Source organism: Ipomoea nil, unplaced genomic scaffold, assembly GCF_001879475.1.
Source record: "Ipomoea nil cultivar Tokyo-kokei standard unplaced genomic scaffold, Asagao_1.1 scaffold3210, whole genome shotgun sequence".
Taxonomy (NCBI): Eukaryota; Viridiplantae; Streptophyta; class Magnoliopsida; order Solanales; family Convolvulaceae; genus Ipomoea; species Ipomoea nil.
Genome location: NW_017619638.1, coordinates 1 through 21412, shown reverse-complemented (window position 1 = coordinate 21412; position 21412 = coordinate 1). Strand labels below are relative to the sequence as shown.

Genomic DNA, 21412 nt, shown 5'->3' with positions numbered 1-21412 from the left:
GCACCTTGCACCTCCTCTTCACTGCTAAGATATCATTTAAACCACACAAGAGATCAGATGTCAGCAAAACTGCACTAAAAAGATCATGTGCATTGGATTTTACCAAGAGGGTGTTGGTTAGAATCGAACAGGTTTTCTTCAAGAAAATATAAATTCTCTTTTATTGATATATAGATGGTTTGGCCGAGTGGTCTAAGGCGCTAAATTTAGGCTCTGGTTCGAAAGGGCGTGGGTTCAAAACCCACAGCCGTTAAGAGATGTTTAAAAATATCCCTACGCTTTCCATTGTATTTCACTCCATGAAAAACAATTACTTAAACAGAAAAATACGAAAATTAGTAGAAAAAAGGTTAGTCAGTCATTAATGTTTATTTCTTTTTTTTTTTTAACAGAATTGATGGTTAGTAATATATATATTGTAACTTCTAAAAGAATTGGATTTAACTTCTCTTTTGTGTTAATGTCTATTTGCATACTATATGCCGTATACCCCAATCACTTGATGACGACATTGCACCCGTGCACTCCCTATTCACTGCTAAGATATCATTTAAACCACACAAGAGATCAGATGTCAGCAAAACTGCACTAAAAAGATCATGTGCATTGGATTTTACCAAGAGGGTGTTGGTTAGAATCGAACAGGTATTCTTCAAGAAAATATAAATTCTCTTTTATTGATATATAGATGGTTTGGCCGACTGGTCTAAGGCGCTAGATTTAGGCTTTGGTTCGAAAGGGCGTGGGTTCAAATCCCACAGCCGTCAAGAGATGTTTAAAAATATCCCTATGCTCTCTATTGTATTTCACTTTTCCATGAAAAACAATATCCCTACGCTCTCTATTGTATTTCACTTTTCCATGAAAAACAATTACTTAAACAGCAAAATACGAAAATTTGTAGAAAAAAGGTTAGTCAGTCATTAATGTTTATTTCTTTTTTTTTTTTTTAACGGAATTGATGGTGAGTAATAAATATATTGTAACTTCTAAAAGAATTGGATTTAACTTATCTTTTCTGTTAATGTCTATTTGCATACTATATGCCTTATACCCCAATCACCTGATGACGACATTGCACCCGTGCACTCCCTATTCACTGCTAAGATATCATTTCAACCACACAAGAGATCAGATGTCAGCAAAACTGCACTAAAAAGATCATGTGCATTGGATTTTACCAAGAGGGTGTTGGTTAGAATCGAACAGGTTTTCGTCAAGAAAATATAAATTCTATTTTATTGATATATAAACGGTTTGGCCGAGTGGTCTAAGGCGCCAGATTTAGGCTCTGTTTCGAAAGGGTGAGGGTTCAAATCCCACAGCCGTCAAGAGATGTTTAAAAATATCCCTACGCTTTCCATTGTATTTCACTCCATGAAAAAACAATTACTTAAACAGCAAAATACGAAAATTAGTAGAAAAAAGGTTAGTCAGTCATTAATGTTTATTTCTTACTTTTTTTTTAATAGAATTGATGGTAAATAATAAATATATTGTAACTTCTAAAAGAATTGGATTTAACTTATCTTTTGTGTTAATGTCTATTTGCATACTATATGCCGTATACCCCAATCACCTGATGACGACATTGCACCCGTGCACTCCCTATTCACTGCTAAGATATCATTTAAACCACACAAGAGATCAGATGTCAGCAAAACTGCACTAAAAAGATCATGTGCATTGGATTTTACCAAGAGGGTGTTGGTTTGAATCGAACAGGTTTTCTTCAATAAAATATAAATTCTATTTTATTAATATATAGACGGTTTGGCTGAGTGGTCTAAGGCGCCAGATTTAGGCTCTGGTCTGAAAGGGCGTGGGTTTAAATCCCACAGCCGTCAAGAGATGTTTAAAAATATCCTTATGCTCTCTATTGTATTTCACTCAATGAAAAACAATTACTTGAACAGCAAAATACGAAAATTAGTAGAAAAAAGGTTAGTTAGTCATTAATGTTTATTTCTTTTTTTTTTTTTAACAGAATTGATGGTAAATAATAAATATATTATAACTTCTAAAAGAATTGGATTTAACTTATCTTTTGTGTTAATGTCTATTTGCATACTATATGCCGTATACCCCAATCACCAGATGACGACATTGCACCCGTGCACTCCCTATTCACTGCTAAGATATCATTCAAACCACACAAGAGATCAGATGTCAGCAAAACTGCACTAAAAAGATCATGTGCATTGAATTTTACCGTGAGGGTGTTGGTTAGAATCGAACAGGTTTTCATCAAGAAAATATAAATTCTATTTTTTTGATATATAGACGATTTGGTCGAGTGGTCTAAGGTGCCAGATTTAGGCTCTAGTTCAAAAGGGCGTGGGTTCAAATCTCACAGCTGCATCAAGAGATGTTTAAAAATATCCCTAAGCTCTTCATTGTATTTCACTCCATGAAAAACAATTACTTAAATAGCAAAATACGAAAATTAGTAGAAAAAAGGTTAGTCAGTCATTAATGTTTATATCTTTTTTTTTTTTATCAGAATTGATGGTGAGTAATAAATATATTGTAACTTCTAAAAGAATTGGATTTAACTTATCTTTTGTGTTAATGTCTATTTGCATACTATATGCCTTATACCCCAATCACCTGATGACGACATTGCACCCGTGCACTCCCTATTCACTGCTAAGATATCATTTAAACCAGACACGAGATCAGATGTCAGCAAAACTGCACTAAAAAGATTATGTGCATTGGATTTTACCAAGAGGGTGTTGGTTAGAATCGAACAGGTATTCTTCAAGAAAATATAAATTCTATTTTATTGATATATAGACGGTTTGGACGAGTGGTCAAAGACGCCAGATTTAGCCTCTGGTCTAAAACGGCGTGGGTTTAAATCCCACAGCCGTCAAGAGATGTTTAAAAATATCCCTACGCTCTCTATTGTATTTCACTTTTCCATGAAAAATAATTACTTAAACAGCAAAATACGAAAATTTGTAGAAAAAAGGTTAGTCAGTCATTAATGTTTATTTCTTTTTTTTTTTTTTAACAGAATTGATGGTAAATAATAAATATATTGTAACTTCTAAAAGAATTGGATTTAACTTATCTTTTGTGTTAATGTCTATTTGCATACTATATGCCGTATACCCCAATCACCTGATGACGACATTGCACCCGTGCACTCCCTATTCACTGCTAAGATATCATTTAAACCACACAAGAGATCAGATGTCAACAAAACTGCACTAAAAAGATCATGTGCATTGGATTTTACCAAGAGGGTGTTGGTTAGAATCGAAAAGGTTTTCGTCAAGAAAAAATAAATTCTATTTTATTGATATATAGATGGTTTGGCCGAGTGGTCTAAGGCGCCTGATTTAGGCTTTGGTTTGAAAGGGCGTGGGTTCAAATCCCACAGCTGTCAAGGTATGGTTAAAAATACCCCTACGCTCTCCGTTGTATTTCATTCCATGGAAAACAATTACTTGAACAGCAAAATACGAAAATTAGTAGAAAAAAGGTTAGTCAGTCATTAATGTTTATTTCTTTTTTTTTTTTTAACAGAATTGATCGTAAATAATAAATATATTGTAACTTCTAAAAGAATTGGATTTAACTTATCTTTTGTGTTAATGTCTATTTGCATACTATATGCCGTATACCCCAATCACCTGATGACGACATTGCACCCGTGCACTCCTTATTCACTGCTAAGATATTATTTAAACCACACAAGAGATCAGATGTCAGCAAAACTGCACTAAAAAGATCATGTGCATTGAATTTTACCAAGAGGGTGTTGGTTAGAATCGAACAGGTTTTCTTCAAGAAAATATAAATTCTATTTTATTGATATATAGACGGTTTGGCCGAGTGGTCTAAGGCGCCAGATTTAGGCTCTGGTCCGAAAGGGCGTGGGTTCAAATCCCACAGCCGTCAAGAGATGTTTAAAAATATCCCTATGCTCTCTATTGTATTTCACTTTTCCATGAAAAACAATATCCCTACGCTCTCTATTGTATTTCACTTTTCCATGAAAAACAATTACTTAAACAGCAAAATACGAAAATTTGTAGAAAAAAGGTTAGTCAGTCATTAATGTTTATTTCTTTTTTTTTTTTTTAACGGAATTGATGGTGAGTAATAAATATATTGTAACTTCTAAAAGAATTGGATTTAACTTATCTTTTCTGTTAATGTCTATTTGCATACTATATGCCTTATACCCCAATCACCTGATGACGACATTGCACCCGTGCACTCCCTATTCACTGCTAAGATATCATTTCAACCACACAAGAGATCAGATGTCAGCAAAACTGCACTAAAAAGATCATGTGCATTGGATTTTACCAAGAGGGTGTTGGTTTGAATCGAACAGGTTTTCTTCAAGAAAATATAAATTCTATTTTATTGATATATAGATGGTTTGGCCGAGTGGTCTAAGGCGCCTGATTTAGGCTTTTGTTTGAAAGGGCGTGGGTTCAAATCCCACAGCTGTCAAGGTATGGTTAAAAATACCCCTACGCTCTCCATTGTATTTCATTCCATGGAAAACAATTACTTGAACAGCAAAATACGAAAATTAGTAGAAAAAAGGTTAGTCAGTCATTAATGTTTATTTCTTTTTTTTTTTTAACAGAATTGATCGTAAATAATAAATATATTGTAACTTCTAAAAGAATTGGATTTAACTTATCTTTTGTGTTAATGTCTATTTGCATACTATATGCCGTATACCCCAATCACCTGATGACGACATTGCACCCGTGCACTCCTTATTCACTGCTAAGATATTATTTAAACCACACAAGAGATCAGATGTCAGCAAAACTGCACTAAAAAGATCATGTGCATTGAATTTTACCAAGAGGGTGTTGGTTAGAATCGAACAGGTTTTCTTCAAGAAAATATAAATTCTATTTTATTGATATATAGACGGTTTGGCCGAGTGGTCTAAGGCGCCAGATTTAGGCTCTGGTCCGAAAGGGCGTGGGTTCAAATCCCACAGCCGTCAAGAGATGTTTAAAAATATCCCTATGCTCTCTATTGTATTTCACTTTTCCATGAAAAACAATATCCCTACGCTCTCTATTGTATTTCACTTTTCCATGAAAAACAATTACTTAAACAGCAAAATACGAAAATTTGTAGAAAAAAGGTTAGTCAGTCATTAATGTTTATTTCTTTTTTTTTTTTTTAACGGAATTGATGGTGAGTAATAAATATATTGTAACTTCTAAAAGAATTGGATTTAACTTATCTTTTCTGTTAATGTCTATTTGCATACTATATGCCTTATACCCCAATCACCTGATGACGACATTGCACCCGTGCACTCCCTATTCACTGCTAAGATATCATTTCAACCACACAAGAGATCAGATGTCAGCAAAACTGCACTAAAAAGATCATGTGCATTGGATTTTACCAAGAGGGTGTTGGTTTGAATCGAACAGGTTTTCTTCAAGAAAATATAAATTCTATTTTATTAATATATAGATGGTTTGGCCGAGTGGTCTAAGGCGCCAGATTTAGGCTGTGGTCCGAAAGGGCGTGGGTTCAAATCCCACAGCTGTCAAGGTATGTTTAAAAATACCCCTACGCTCTCTATTGTATTTCACTCCATGAAAAACAATTACTTGAACAGCAAAATACGAAAATTAGTAGAAAAAAGGTTAGTCAGTCATTAATGTTTAATTTATTTTTTTTTAACAGAATTGATGGTAAATAATAAATATATTTTAACTTCTAAAAGAATTGGATTTAACTTATCTTTTGTGTTAATGTCTATTTGCATACTATATGCCTTATACCCCAATCACCTGATGACGACATTGCACCCGTGCACTCCCTATTCACTGCTAAGATATCATTTCAACCACACAAGAGATCAGATGTCAGCAAAACTGCACTAAAAAGATCATGTGCATTGGATTTTACCAAGAGGGTGTTGGTTAGAATCGAACAGGTTTTCGTCAAGAAAATATAAATTCTATTTTATTGATATATAGACGGTTTGGCCGAGTGGTCTAAGACGCCAGATTTAGGCTCTGGTCCGAAAGGGTGTGGGTTCAAATCCCACAGCCGTCAAGAGATGTTTAAAAATATCCCTACGCTCTCTATTGTATTTCACTTTTCCATGAAAAATAATATCCCTACGCTCTCTATTGTATTTCACTTTTCCATGAAAAACAATTACTTAAACAGCAAAATACGAAAATTTGTAGAAAAAAGGTTAGTCAGTCATTAATGTTTATTTCTTTTTTTTTTTAACAGAATTGATGGTGAGTAATAAATATATTTTAACTTCTAAAAGAATTGGATTTAACTTATCTTTTGTGTTAATGTCTATTTGCATACTATATGCCTTATACCCCAATCACCTGATGACGACATTGCACCCGTGCACTCCCTATTCACTGCTAAGATATCATTTCAACCACACAAGAGATCAGATGTCAGCAAAACTGCACTAAAAAGATCATGTGCATTGGATTTTACCAAGAGTGTGTTGGTTTGAATCGAACAGGTTTTCTTCAAGAAAATATAAATTCTATTTTATTGATATATAGATGGTTTGGCCGAGTGGTCTAAGGCGCCAGATTTAGGCTGTGGTCTGAAAGGGCGTGGGTTCAAATCCCACAGTTGTCAAGGTATGTTTAAAAATACCACTACGCTCTCCATTGTATTTCACTCCATGAAAAACAATTACTTGAACAGCAAAATACGAAAATTAGTAGAAAAAAGGTTAGTCAGTCATTAATGTTTATTTCATTTTTTTTAACAGAATTGATGGTAAATAATAAATATATTGTAACTTCTAAAAGAATTGGATTTAACTTATCTTTTGTGTTAATGTCTATTTGCATACTATATGCCGTATACCCTAATCACCTGATGACGACATTGCACCCGTGCACTCCCTATTCACTGCTACGATATCATTCAAACCACACAAGAGATCAGATGTCAGCAAAACTGCACTAAAAAGATCATGTGCATTGAATTTTACCGTGAGGGTGTTGGTTAGAATCGAACAGGTTTTCATCAAGAAAATATAAATTCTATTTTTTTGATATATAGACGATTTGGTCGAGTGGTCTAAGGTGCCAGATTTAGGCTCTAGTTCAAAAGGGCGTGGGTTCAAATCTCACAGCTGCATCAAGAGATGTTTAAAAATATCCCTAAGCTCTTCATTGTATTTCACTCCATGAAAAACAATTACTTAAATAGCAAAATACGAAAATTAGTAGAAAAAAGGTTAGTCAGTCATTAATGTTTATATCTTTTTTTTTTTTATCAGAATTGATGGTGAGTAATAAATATATTGTAACTTCTAAAAGAATTGGATTTAACTTATCTTTTGTGTTAATGTCTATTTGCATACTATATGCCTTATACCCCAATCACCTGATGACGACATTGCACCCGTGCACTCCCTATTCACTGCTAAGATATCATTTAAACCAGACACGAGATCAGATGTCAGCAAAACTGCACTAAAAAGATTATGTGCATTGGATTTTACCAAGAGGGTGTTGGTTAGAATCGAAAAGGTTTTCGTCAAGAAAATATAAATTCTATTTTATTGATATATAGACGGTTTGGCCGAGTGGTCAAAGACGCCAGATTTAGCCTCTGGTCTAAAACGGCGTGGGTTTAAATCCCACAGCCGTCAAGAGATGTTTAAAAATATCCCTACGCTCTCTATTGTATTTCACTTTTCCATGAAAAACAATTACTTAAACAGCAAAATACGAAAATTTGTAGAAAAAAGGTTAGTCAGTCATTAATGTTTATTTCTTTTTTTTTTTTTTAACAGAATTGATGGTAAATAATAAATATATTGTAACTTCTAAAAGAATTGGATTTAACTTATCTTTTGTGTTAATGTCTATTTGCATACTATATGCCGTATACCCCAATCACCTGATGACGACATTGCACCCGTGCACTCCCTATTCACTGCTAAGATATCATTTAAACCACACAAGAGATCAGATGTCAACAAAACTGCACTAAAAAGATCATGTGCATTGGATTTTACCAAGAGGGTGTTGGTTAGAATCGAAAAGGTTTTCGTCAAGAAAATATAAATTCTATTTTATTGATATATAGATGGTTTGGCCGAGTGGTCTAAGGCGCCTGGTTTAGGCTCTGGTTTGAAAGGGCGTGGGTTCAAATCCCACAGCTGTCAAGGTATGTTGAAAAATACCCCTACGCTCTCCATTGTATTTCATTCCATGGAAAACAATTACTTGAACAGCAAAATACGAAAATTAGTAGAAAAAAGGTTAGTCAGTCATTAATGTTTATTTCTTTTTTTTTTTTTAACAGAATTGATGGTAAATAATAAATATATTGTAACTTCTAAAAGAATTGGATTTAACTTATCTTTTGTGTTAATGTCTATTTGCATACTATATGCCGTATACCCCAATCACCTGATGACGACATTGCACCCGTGCACTCCTTATTCACTGCTAAGATATTATTTAAACCACACAAGAGATCAGATGTCAGCAAAACTGCACTAAAAAGATCATGTGCATTGAATTTTACCAAGAGGGTGTTGGTTAGAATCGAACAGGTTTTCTTCAAGAAAATATAAATTCTATTTTATTGATATATAGACGGTTTGGCCGAGTGGTCTAAGGCGCCAGATTTAGGCTCTGGTCCGAAAGGGCGTGGGTTCAAATCCCACAGCCGTCAAGAGATGTTTAAAAATATCCCTATGCTCTATATTGTATTTCACTTTTCCATGAAAAACAATATCCCTACGCTCTCTATTGTATTTCACTTTTCCATGAAAAACAATTACTTAAACAGCAAAATACGAAAATTTGTAGAAAAAAGGTTAGTCAGTCATTAATGTTTATTTCTTTTTTTTTTTTTTAACGGAATTGATGGTGAGTAATAAATATATTGTAACTTCTAAAAGAATTGGATTTAACTTATCTTTTGTGTTATTGTCTATTTGCATACTATATGCCTTATACCCCAATCACCTGATGACGACATTGCACCCGTGCACTCCCTATTCACTGCTAAGATATCATTTCAACCACACAAGAGATCAGATGTCAGCAAAACTGCACTAAAAAGATCATGTGCATTGGATTTTACCAAGAGGGTGTTGGTTTGAATCGAACAGGTTTTCTTCAAGAAAATATAAATTCTATTTTATTAATATATAGATGGTTTGGCCGAGTGGTCTAAGGCGCCAGATTTAGGCTGTGGTCCGAAAGGGCGTGGGTTCAAATCCCACAGCTGTCAAGGTATGTTTAAAAATACCCCTACGCTCTCTATTGTATTTCACTCCATGAAAAACAATTACTTGAACAGCAAAATACGAAAATTAGTAGAAAAAAGGTTAGTCAGTCATTAATGTTTAATTTATTTTTTTTTAACAGAATTGATGGTAAATAATAAATATATTTTAACTTCTAAAAGAATTGGATTTAACTTATCTTTTGTGTTAATGTCTATTTGCATACTATATGCCTTATACCCCAATCACCTGATGACGACATTGCACCCGTGCACTCCCTATTCACTGCTAAGATATCATTTCAACCACACAAGAGATCAGATGTCAGCAAAACTGCACTAAAAAGATCATGTGCATTGGATTTTACCAAGAGGGTGTTGGTTAGAATCGAACAGGTTTTCGTCAAGAAAATATAAATTCTATTTTATTGATATATAGAAGGTTTGGCCGAGTGGTCTAAGACGCCAGATTTAGGCTCTGGTCCGAAAGGGTGTGGGTTCAAATCCCACAGCCGTCAAGAGATGTTTAAAAATATCCCAACGCTCTCTATTGTATTTCACTTTTCCATGAAAAATAATATCCCTACGCTCTCTATTGTATTTCACTTTTCCATGAAAAACAATTACTTAAACAGCAAAATACGAAAATTTGTAGAAAAAAGGTTAGTCAGTCATTAATGTTTATTTCTTTTTTTTTTTTTAACAGAATTGATGGTGAGTAATAAATATATTTTAACTTCTAAAAGAATTGGATTTAACTTATCTTTTGTGTTAATGTCTATTTGCATACTATATGCCTTATACCCCAATCACCTGATGACGACATTGCACCCGTGCACTCCCTATTCACTGCTAAGATATCATTTCAACCACACAAGAGATCAGATGTCAGCAAAACTGCACTAAAAAGATCATGTGCATTGGATTTTACCAAGAGTGTGTTGGTTTGAATCGAACAGGTTTTCTTCAAGAAAATATAAATTCTATTTTATTGATATATAGATGGTTTGGCCGAGTGGTCTAAGGCGCCAGATTTAGGCTGTGGTCTGAAAGGGCGTGGGTTCAAATCCCACAGTTGTCAAGGTATGTTTAAAAATACCACTACGCTCTCCATTGTATTTCACTCCATGAAAAACAATTACTTGAACAGCAAAATACGAAAATTAGTAGAAAAAAGGTTAGTCAGTCATTAATGTTTATTTCATTTTTTTTTAACAGAATTGATGGTAAATAATAAATATATTGTAACTTCTAAAAGAATTGGATTTAACTTATCTTTTGTGTTAATGTCTATTTGCATACTATATGCCGTATACCCCAATCACCTGATGACGACATTGCACCCGTGCACTCCCTATTCACTGCTAAGATATTATTTAAACCACACAAGAGATCAGATGTCAGCAGAACTGCACTAAAAAGATCATGTGCATTGGATTTTACCAAGAGGGTGTTGGTTAGAATCGAACAAGTTTTCTTCAAGAAAATATAAATTCTATTTGATTGATATATAGACGGTTTGGCCGAGTGGTCTAAGGCGCCAGATTTAGGCTCTGGTCCGAAAGGGCGTGGGTTCAAATCCCACAGCCGTCAAGAGATGTTTAAAAATATACCTATGCTCTCTATTGTATTTCACTTTTCCATGAAAAACAATATCCCTACGCTCTCTATTGTATTTTTCTTTTCCATGAAAAACAATTACTTAAGTAGCAAAATACGAAAATTTGTAGAAAAAAGGTTAGTCAGTCATTAATGTTTATTTCTTTTTTTTTTTTAACCGAATTGATGGTAAATAATAAATATATTGTAACTTCTAAAAGAATTGGATTTAACTTATCTTTTGTGTTAATGTCTATTTGCATAGTATATGCCGTATACCCCAATCACCTGATGACGACATTGCACCCGTGCACTCCCTATTCACTGCAAAGATATCATTTAAACCACACAAGAGATCAGATGTCAGCAAAACTGCACTAAAAAGATTATGTGCATTGGATTTTACCAAGAGGGTGTTGGTTAGAATCGAACAGGTTTTCTTAAAGAAAATATAAATTCTATTTTATTGATATATAGACGGTTTGGCAGAGTGGTCTAAGGCGCCAGATTTAGCCTCTGGTCCGAAAGGGCGTGGGTTCAAATCTCATAGCCGTCAAGAGATGTTTAAAAATACCCCTACGCTCTCCATTGTATTTCACTCAATGAAAAACAATTACTTGAACAGCAAAATACGAAAATTAGTAGAAAAAAGGTTAGTCAGTCATTAATGTTTATTTCTTTTTTTTTTTAACAGAATTGATGGTAAATAATAAATATATTGTAACTTCTAAAAGAATTGGATTTAACTTATCTTTTGTGTTAATGTCTATTTGCATACTATATGTCGTATACCCCAATCACCTGATGACGACATTGCACCCGTGCACATCCTATTCACTGCTAAGATATCATTTCAACCACACAAGAGATCAGATGTCAGCAAAACTGCACTAAAAAGATCATGTGCATTGGATTTTACCAAGAGGGTGTTGGTTAGAATCGAACAGGTTTTCTTCAAGAAAATATAAATTCTTTTTTATTGATATATAGAGAGTTTGGCTGAGTGGTCTATGGCGCCAGATTTAGGCTCTGGTCCGAAAGGGCGTGGGTAAAAATATGCCGTCAAGAGATGTTTAAAAATATCCCTACGCTCTCTATTGTATTTCACTTTTCCATGAAAAACAATTACTTAAACAGCAAAATACGAAAATTTGTAGAAAAAAGGTTAGTCAGTCATTAATGTTTATTTCTTTTTTTTTTTTAACAGAATTGATGGTAAATAATAAATATATTGTAACTTCTAAAAGAATTGGATTTAACTTATCTTTTGTGTTAATGTCTATTTGCATACTATATGCCGTATACCCCAATCACCTGACGACGACATTGCACCCGTGCACTCCCTATTCACTGCTAAGATATCATTTAAACCACAGAAGAGATCAGATGTCAGCAAAACTGCACTAAAAAGATCATGTGCATTGAATTTTACCATGAGGGTGTTGGTTAGAATCGAACAGGTTTTCATCAAGAAAATATAAATTCTATTTTATTGATATATAGATGGTTTGGCCGAGTGGTCTAAGGTGCCAGATTTAGGCTCTAGTTCGAAAGGGCGTGGGTTCAAATCTCACAGCCGTCATGAGATGTTTAAAAATATCCCTAAGCTCTTCATTGTATTTCACTCCATGAAAAACAATTACTTAAACAGCAAAATACGAAAATTTGTAGAAAAAAGGTTAGTCAGTCATTAATGTTTATTTCTTTTTTTTTTTTTTAACAGAATTGATGGTAAATAATATATATATTGTAACTTCTAAAAGAATTGGATTTAACTTATCTTTTGTGTTAATGTCTATTTGCATACTATATGCCGTATACCCCAATCACCTGATGACGACATTGCACCCGTGCACTCCCTATTCACTGCAAAGATATCATTTAAACCACACAAGAGATCAGATGTCAGCAAAACTGCACTAAAAAGATCATGTGCATTGGATTTTACCAAGAGGGTGTTGGTTAGAATCGAACAGGTTTTCTTAAAGAAAATATAAATTCTATTTTATTGATATATAGACGGTTTGGCCGAATGGTCTAAGGCGCCAGATTTAGCCTCTGGTCCGAAAGGGCGTGGATTCAAATCCCACAGTTGTCAAGGTATGTTTAAAAATACCCCTACACTCTCCATTGTATTTCACTCAATGAAAAACAATTACTTGAACAGCAAAATACGAAAATTAGTAGAAAAAAGGTTAGTCAGTCATTAATGTTTATTTCTTTTTTTTTTTAACAGAATTGATGGTAAATAATAAATATATTGTAACTTCTAAAAGAATTGGATTTAACTTATCTTTTGTGTTAATGACTATTTGCATACTATATGTCGTATACCCCAATCACCTGATGACGACATTGCACCCGTGCACTCCCTATTCACTGCTAAGATATCATTTCAACCACACAAGAGATCAGATGTCAGCAAAACTGCACTAAAAAGATCATGTGCATTGGATTTTACCAAGAGGGTGTTGGTTAGAATCGAACAGGTTTTCTTCAAGAAAATATAAATTCTATTTTATTGATATATAGACAGTTTGGCTGAGTGGTCTATGGTGCCAGATTTAAGCTCTGGTCCGAAAAGGCGTGGGTTCAAATCCCACAGCCGTCAAGAGATGTTTAAAAATATCCCTACGCTCTCTATTGTATTTCACTTTTCCATGAAAAACAATTACTTAAACAGCAAAATACGAAAATTTGTAGAAAAAAGGTTAGTCAGTCATTAATGTTTATTTCTTTTTTTTTTTAACAGAATTGATGGTAAATAATAAATATATTGTAACTTCTAAAAGAATTGGATTTAACTTATCTTTTGTGTTAATGTCTATTTGCATACTATATGCCGTATACCCCAATCACCTGACGACGACATTGCACCCGTGCACTCCCTATTCACTGCTAAGATATCATTTAAACCACAGAAGAGATCAGATGTCAGCAAAACTGCACTAAAAAGATCATGTGCATTGAATTTTACCATGAGGGTGTTGGTTAGAATCGAACAGGTTTTCATCAAGAAAATATAAATTCTATTTTATTGATATATAGATGGTTTGGCCGAGTGGTCTAAGGTGCCAGATTTAGGCTCTAGTTCGAAAGGGCGTGGGTTCAAATCTCATAGCCGTCAAGAGATGTTTAAAAATATCCCTAAGCTCTTCATTGTATTTCACTCCATGAAAAACAATTACTTAAACAGCAAAATACGAAAATTTGTAGAAAAAAGGTTAGTCAGTCATTAATGTTTATTTCTTTTTTTTTTTTAACAGAATTGATGGTAAATAATATATATATTGTAACTTCTAAAAGAATTGGATTTAACTTATCTTTTGTGTTAATGTCTATTTGCATACTATATGCCGTATACCCCAATCACCTGATGACGACATTGCACCCGTGCACTCCCTATTCACTGCTAAGATATCATTTAAACCACAAAAGAGATCAGATGTCAGCAAAACTGCACTAAAAAGATCATGTGCATTGGATTTTACCAAGAGGGTGTTGGTTAGAATCGAACAGGTTTTCTTCAAGAAAATATAAATTCTATTTTATTGATATATAGACAATTTGGCCGAGTGGTCTAAGGCGCCAGATTTAGGCTCTGGTTCAAAAGGGCGTGGGTTCAAATTCCACAGCCGTCAAGAGATGTTTAAAAATATCCCTACGCTCTCTATTGTATTTCACTTTTCCATGAAAAATAATTACTTAAACAGCAAAATACGAAAATTTGAAGAAAAAAGGTTAGTCGGTCATTAATGTTTATTTCTTTTTTTTTTTTTTTTTTTAACAGAATTGATGGTAAATAATAAATATATTGTAACTTCTAAAAGAATTGGATTTAACTTATCTTTTGTGTTAATGTCTATTTGCATAGTATATGCCGTATACCCCAATCACCTGATGACGACATTGCACCCGTGCACTCCCTATTCACTGCAAAGATATCATTTAAACAACACAAGAGATCAGATGTCAGCAAAACTGCACTAAAAAGATCATGTGCATTGGATTTTACCAAGAGGGTGTTGGTTAGAATCGAATAGGTTTTCTTAAAGAAAATATAAATTCTATTTTATTGATATATAGACGGTTTGGCCGAGTGGTCTAAGGCGCCAGATTTAGCCTCTGGTCCGAAAGGGCGTGGATTCAAATCCCACAGTTGTCAAGGTATGTTTAAAAATACCCCTACGCTCTCCATTGTATTTCACTCAATGAAAAACAATTACTTGAACAGCAAAATACGAAAATTAGTAGAAAAAAGGTTAGTCAGTCATTAATGTTTATTTCTTTTTTTTTTAACAGAATTGATGGTAAATAATAAATATATTGTAACTTCTAAAAGAATTGGATTTAACTTATCTTTTGTGTTAATGACTATTTGCATACTATATGTCGTATACCCCAATCACCTGATGACGACATTGCACCCGTGCACTCCCTATTCACTGCTAAGATATCATTTCAACCACACAAGAGATCAGATGTCAGCAAAACTGCACTAAAAAGATCATGTGCATTGGATTTTACCAAGAGGGTGTTGGTTAGAATCGAACAGGTTTTCTTCAAGAAAATATAAATTCTTTTTTATTGATATATAGACAGTTTGGCTGAGTGGTCTATGGTGCCAGATTTAGGCTCTGGTCCGAAAAGGCATGGGTTCAAATCCCACAGCCGTCAAGAGATGTTTAAAAATATCCCTACGCTCTCTATTGTATTTCACTTTTCCATGAAAAACAATTACTTAAACAGCAAAATACGAAAATTTGTAGAAAAAAGGTTAGTCAGTCATTAATGTTTATTTCTTTTTTTTTTTAACAGAATTGATGGTAAATAATAAATATATTGTAACTTCTAAAAGAATTGGATTTAACTTATCTTTTGTGTTAATGTCTATTTGCATACTATATGCCGTATACCCCAATCACCTGACGACGACATTGCACCCGTGCACTCCCTATTCACTGCTAAGATATCATTTAAACCACAGAAGAGATCAGATGTCAGCAAAACTGCACTAAAAAGATCATGTGCATTGAATTTTACCATGAGGGTGTTGGTAAGAATCGAACAGGTTTTCATCAAGAAAATATAAATTCTATTTTATTGATATATAGATTGTTTGGCCGAGTGGTCTAAGGTGCCAGATTTTGGCTCTAGTTCGAAAGGGCGTGGGTTCAAATCTCACAGCCGTCAAGAGATGTTTAAAAATATCCCTAAGCTCTTCATTGTATTTCACTCCATGAAAAACAATTACTTAAACAGCAAAATACGAAAATTTGTAGAAAAAAGGTTAGTCAGTCATTAATGTTTATTTCTTTTTTTTTTTTTAACAGAATTGATGGTAAATAATATATATATTGTAACTTCTAAAAGAATTGGATTTAACTTATCTTTTGTGTTAATGTCTATTTGCATACTATATGCCGTATACCCCAATCACCTGATGACGACATTGCACCCGTGCACTCCCTATTCACTGCTAAGATATCATTTAAACCACACAAGAGATCAGATGACAGCAAAACTGCACTAAAAAGATCATGTGCATTGGATTTTTACCAAGAGGGTGTTGGTTAGAATCGAACAGGTTTTCTTCAAGAAAATATAAATTCTATTTTACTGATATATAGACAATTTGGCCGAGTGGTCTAAGGCGCCAGATTTAGGCTCTGGTTCAAAAGGGCGTGGGTTCAAATCCCATAGCCGTCAAGAGATGTTTAAAATATCCCTACGCTCTCTATTGTATTTCACTTTTCCATGAAAAATAATTACTTAAACAGCAAAATACGAAAATTTGAAGAAAAAAGGTTAGTCTGTCATTAATGTTTATTTCTTTTTTTTTTTAACAGAATTGATGGTAAATAATAAATATATTGTAACTTCTAAAAGAATTGGATTTAACTTATCTTTTGTGTTAATGTCTATTTGCATACTATATGTCGTATACCCCAATCACCTGACGACGACATTGCACCCGTGCACTCCCTATTCACTGTTAAGATATCATTTAACCACAGAAGAGATCAGATGTCAGCAAAACTGCACTAAAAAGATCATGTGCATTGAATTTTACCATGAGGGTGTTGGTTAGAATCGAACAGGTTTTCATCAAGAAAATATAAATTCTATTTTATTGATATATAGACGGTTTGGCCGAGTGGTCTAAGGTGCCAGATTTAGGCTCTAGTTCGAAAGGGCGTGGGTTCAAATCTCACAGCCGTCAAGAGATGTTTAAAAATATCCCTAAGCTCTTCATTGTATTTCACTCCATGAAAAACAATTACTTAAACAGCAAAATACGAAAATTTGTAGAAAAAAGGTTAGTCAGTCATTAATGTTTATTTCTTTTTTTTTTTTTAACAGAATTGTTGGTAAATAATATATATATTGTAACTTCTAAAAGAATTGGATTTAACTTATCTTTTGTGTTAATGTCTATTTGCATACTATATGCCGTATACCCCAATCACCTGATGACGACATTGCACCCCGTGCACTCCCTATTCACTGCTAAGATATCATTTAAACCACACAAGAGATCTGATGTCAGCAAAACTGCACTAAAAAGATCATGTGCATTGGATTTTACAAGAGGGTGTTGGTTAGAATCAACAGGTATTCTTCAAGAAAATATAAATTCTATTTTTATTAATGTATAGATGGTTTGCTGAGTGGTCTAAGGCGCCAGATTTGGCTCTGGTCTGAAAGGGCGTGGGTTCAAATCCCCAAAGCTGTTAAGAGATGTTTTAAAAATATCCCTACGCTCTCCATTGTATTTCACTTTTCCATGAAAAACAATTACTTAAACAGCAAAATACGAAAATTAGTAGAAAAAAGGTTAGTCAGTCATTAATGTTTATTTCTTTTTTTTTTTTTTTTATCAGAATTGATGGTAAATAATAAATATATTGTAACTACTAAAAGAATTGAATTTAACTTATCTTTTGTGTTAATGTCTATTTGCATACTATATGTCGTATACCCCAATCACCTGATGACGACATTGCACCCGTGCACTCCCTATTCACTGCTAAGATATTATTTAAACCACACAAGAGATCAGATGTCAGCAAAACTGCACTAAAAAGATCATGTGCATTGGATTTTACCTAAGAGGGTGTTGTTAGAATCAGACAGGTATTCTTCAAGAAAATATAAATTCTATTTTATTAATGTATAGATGGTTTGGCTGAGTGGTCTAAGGCGCCAGATTTGGCTCTGGTTCTGAAAGGGCGTGGGTTCAAATCCCACAGCCGTCAAGAGATGTTTAAAAAATATCCCTACGCTCTCCATTGTATTTCACTCCATGAAAAACAATTACTTGAAACAGCAAAATACGAAAATTAGTAGAAAAAAAGGTTAGTCAGTCATTAATGTATTATTTTATCTTTTTTTTTTTTTAACAGAATTGATGGTAAATAATAAATATATTGTAACTATCTAAAAGAATTGGATTTAACTTATCTTTTGTGTTAATGTCTATTTGCATACTATATCCGTATACCCCAATCACCTGATGACGACATTGCACCCGTGCACTCCCTATTCACTGCTAAGATATCATTTCAACCACACAAGAGATCAGATGTCAGCAAAACTGCACTAAAAAGATCATGTGCATTGGATTTTACCAAGAGGGTGTTGGTTAGAATCGAACAGCGTTTTCTTCAAGAAAATATAAATTCTATTTTATTGATATATAGACAGGATTTGGCCGAGTGGTCTAAGGCGCCAGATTTAGCTCTGGTCCGAAAGGGCTGGGTTCAAATCCCACAGCGTCAAGAGATGTTTAAAAATATCCCTACGCTCTCTATTGTATTTCACTTTTCATGAAAACAATTACTTAAACAGCAAAAATACGAAAATTGTAGAAAAAAGGTTAGTCAGTCATTAATGTTTATTTCTTTTTTTTTTTTTTTAACAGAATTGATGGTAAATAATAAATATATTGTAACTTCTAAAAGAATTGGAATTTAACTTATCTTTTGTGTTAATGTCTATTTGCATACTATATGCCGTATACCCCAATCACCTGATGACGACATTGCACCCGTGCACTCCCTATTCACTGCTAAGATATCATTTAAACCACACAAGAGATCAGATGTCAGCAAAACTGCACTAAAAAGATCATGTGCATTGGATTTTACCAAGAGGGTGTTGGTTAGAATCGAACAGGTTTTCTTCAAGAAAATATAAATTCTATTTTATTAGATATATAGATGGTTTGGCCGAGTGGTCTAAGGCGCCAGATTTAGGCTCTGGTCCGAAAGGGCGTGGGTTCAAATCCCACAGCCGTCAAGAGATGTTTAAAAATATCCCTACGCTCTCTATTGTATTTCACTTTCCATGAAAAACAATTACTTAAACAGCAAATACGAAAATTTGTAGAAAAAAGGTTTAGTCAGTCCATTAATGTTTATTTCTTTTTTTTTTTTTAACAGAATTGATGGTAAATAATAAATATATTGTAACTTCTAAAAGAATTGGATTTAACTTATCTTTTGTGTTAATGTCTATTTGCATACTATATGCCGTATACCCCAATCACCTGATGACGACATTGCACCCGTGCACTCCCTATTCACTGCTAAGATATCATTTAAACCACACAAGAGATCAGATGTCAGCAAAACTGCACTAAAAAGATCATGTGCATTGGATTTTACCAAGAGGGTGTTGGTTAGAATCGAACAGGTTTCTTCAAGAAAATATAAATTCTATTTTATTGATATATAGACGGTTTGGCCGAGTGGTCTAAGGCGCCAGATTTAGGCTCTGGTCCGAAAGGGCGTGGGTTCAAATCCCACAGCCGTCAAGAGATGTTTAAAAATATCCCTACGCTCTCCATTGTATTTCACTCCATGAAAAACAATTACTTAAACAGCAAAATACGAAAATTAGTAGAAAAAAGGTTAGTCAGTCATTAATGTTTATTTCTTTTTTTTTTTTACAGAATTGATGGTAAATAATAAATATATTGTAACTTCTAAAAGAATTGGATTTAACTTATCTTTTGTGTTAATGTCTATTTGCATACTATATGCGTATACCCCAATCACCTGATGACGACATTGCACCCGTGCACTCCCTATTCACTGCTAAGATATCATTTAAACCACACAAGAGATCAGATGTCAGCAAAACTGCACTAAAAAGATCATGTGCATTGGATTTTACCAAGAGGGTGTTGGTTAGAATCGAACAGGTTTTCTTCAAGAAAATATAAATTCTATTTTATTGATATATAGACGGTTTGGCCGAGTGGTCTAAGGCGCCAGATTTAGGCTCTGGTCCGAAAGGGCGTGGGTTCAAATCCCACAGCGTCAAGAGATGTTTAAAAATATCCCTACGCTCTCCATTGTATTTCACTCCATGAAAAACAATTACTTAACAGCAAAATACGAAAATTAGTAGAAAAAAGGTTAGTCAGTCATTAATGTTTATTTCTTTTTTTTTTTTAACAGAATTGATGGTAAATAATAAATATATTGTAACTTCTAAAAGAATTGGATTTAACTTATCTTTTGTGTTAATGTCTATTTGCATACTATATGCCGTATACCCCAATCACCTGATGACGACATTGCACCCGTGCACTCCCTATTCACTGCTAAGATATCATTTAAACCACACAAGAGATCAGATGTCAGCAAAACTGCACTAAAAAGATCATGTGCATTGGATTTTACCAAGAGGGTGTTGGTTAGAATCGAACAGGTTTCTTCAAGAAAATATAAATTCTATTTTATTGATATATAGACGGTTTGGCCGAGTGGTCTAAGGCGCCAGATTTAGGCTCTGGTCTGAAAGGGCGTGGGTTCAAATCCCACAGCCGTCAAGAGATGTTTAAAAATATCCCTACGCTCTCCATTGTATTTCACTCCATGAAAAACAATTACTTAAACAGCAAAATACGAAAATTAGTAGAAAAAAGGTTAGTCAGTCATTAATGTTTATTTCTTTTTTTTTTTACAGAATTGATGGTAAATAATAAATATATTGTAACTTCTAAAAGAATTGGATTTAACTTATCTTTTGTGTTAATGTCTATTTGCATACTATATGCCGTATACCCCAATCACCTGATGACGACATTGCACCCGTGCACTCCCTATTCACTGCTAAGATATCATTTAAACCACACAAGAGATCAGATGTCAAAAACTGCACTAAAAAGATCATGTGCATTGGATTTTTACCAAGAGGGTGTTGGTTAGAATCGAACAGGTTTTCTTCAAGAAAATATAAATTCTATTTTATTGATATATAGACGGTTTGGCCGAGTGGTCTAAGGCGCCAGATTTAGGCTCTGGTCCGAAAGGGCGTGGGTTCAAATCCCACAGCCGTCAAGAGATGTTTAAAAATATCCCTACGCTCTCCATTGTATTTCACTCCATGAAAACAATTACTTAAACAGCAAAATACGAAAATTAGTAGAAAAAAGGTTAGTCAGTCATTAATGTTTATTTCTTTTTTTTTTTAACAGAATTGATGGTAAATAATAAATATATTGTAACTTCTAAAAGAATTGGATTTAACTTATCTTTTGTGTTAATGTCTATTT

General features: G+C 33.8%; 12 non-coding genes across 12 annotated transcripts; all 12 read left to right on the top strand.

The window, feature by feature from the left end:
• The first annotated feature begins 1767 nt into the window (after window positions 1-1767).
• On the top strand, window positions 1768-1847 carry TRNAL-UAG. Its single transcript has one exon. It is a non-coding gene; the product is annotated as a tRNA-Leu (tRNA).
• A 1985-nt stretch (window positions 1848-3832) lies between these two features.
• On the top strand, window positions 3833-3912 carry TRNAL-UAG. Its single transcript has one exon. It is a non-coding gene; the product is annotated as a tRNA-Leu (tRNA).
• A 998-nt stretch (window positions 3913-4910) lies between these two features.
• TRNAL-UAG lies at window positions 4911-4990 on the top strand. The gene has a single exon. It is a non-coding gene; the product is annotated as a tRNA-Leu (tRNA).
• A 996-nt stretch (window positions 4991-5986) lies between these two features.
• TRNAL-UAG lies at window positions 5987-6066 on the top strand. Its single transcript has one exon. It is a non-coding gene; the product is annotated as a tRNA-Leu (tRNA).
• A 2542-nt stretch (window positions 6067-8608) lies between these two features.
• On the top strand, window positions 8609-8688 carry TRNAL-UAG. Its single transcript has one exon. It is a non-coding gene; the product is annotated as a tRNA-Leu (tRNA).
• Window positions 8689-10759: 2071 nt separating this feature from the next.
• On the top strand, window positions 10760-10839 carry TRNAL-UAG. Its single transcript has one exon. It is a non-coding gene; the product is annotated as a tRNA-Leu (tRNA).
• Window positions 10840-13376: 2537 nt separating this feature from the next.
• On the top strand, window positions 13377-13456 carry TRNAL-UAA. The gene has a single exon. It is a non-coding gene; the product is annotated as a tRNA-Leu (tRNA).
• A 5610-nt stretch (window positions 13457-19066) lies between these two features.
• On the top strand, window positions 19067-19146 carry TRNAL-UAG. Its single transcript has one exon. It is a non-coding gene; the product is annotated as a tRNA-Leu (tRNA).
• A 437-nt stretch (window positions 19147-19583) lies between these two features.
• TRNAL-UAG lies at window positions 19584-19663 on the top strand. The gene has a single exon. It is a non-coding gene; the product is annotated as a tRNA-Leu (tRNA).
• A 432-nt stretch (window positions 19664-20095) lies between these two features.
• TRNAL-UAG lies at window positions 20096-20174 on the top strand. The gene has a single exon. It is a non-coding gene; the product is annotated as a tRNA-Leu (tRNA).
• Window positions 20175-20606: 432 nt separating this feature from the next.
• On the top strand, window positions 20607-20686 carry TRNAL-UAG. The gene has a single exon. It is a non-coding gene; the product is annotated as a tRNA-Leu (tRNA).
• Window positions 20687-21117: 431 nt separating this feature from the next.
• Window positions 21118-21197, top strand: TRNAL-UAG. The gene has a single exon. It is a non-coding gene; the product is annotated as a tRNA-Leu (tRNA).
• Window positions 21198-21412: the final 215 nt, after the last annotated feature.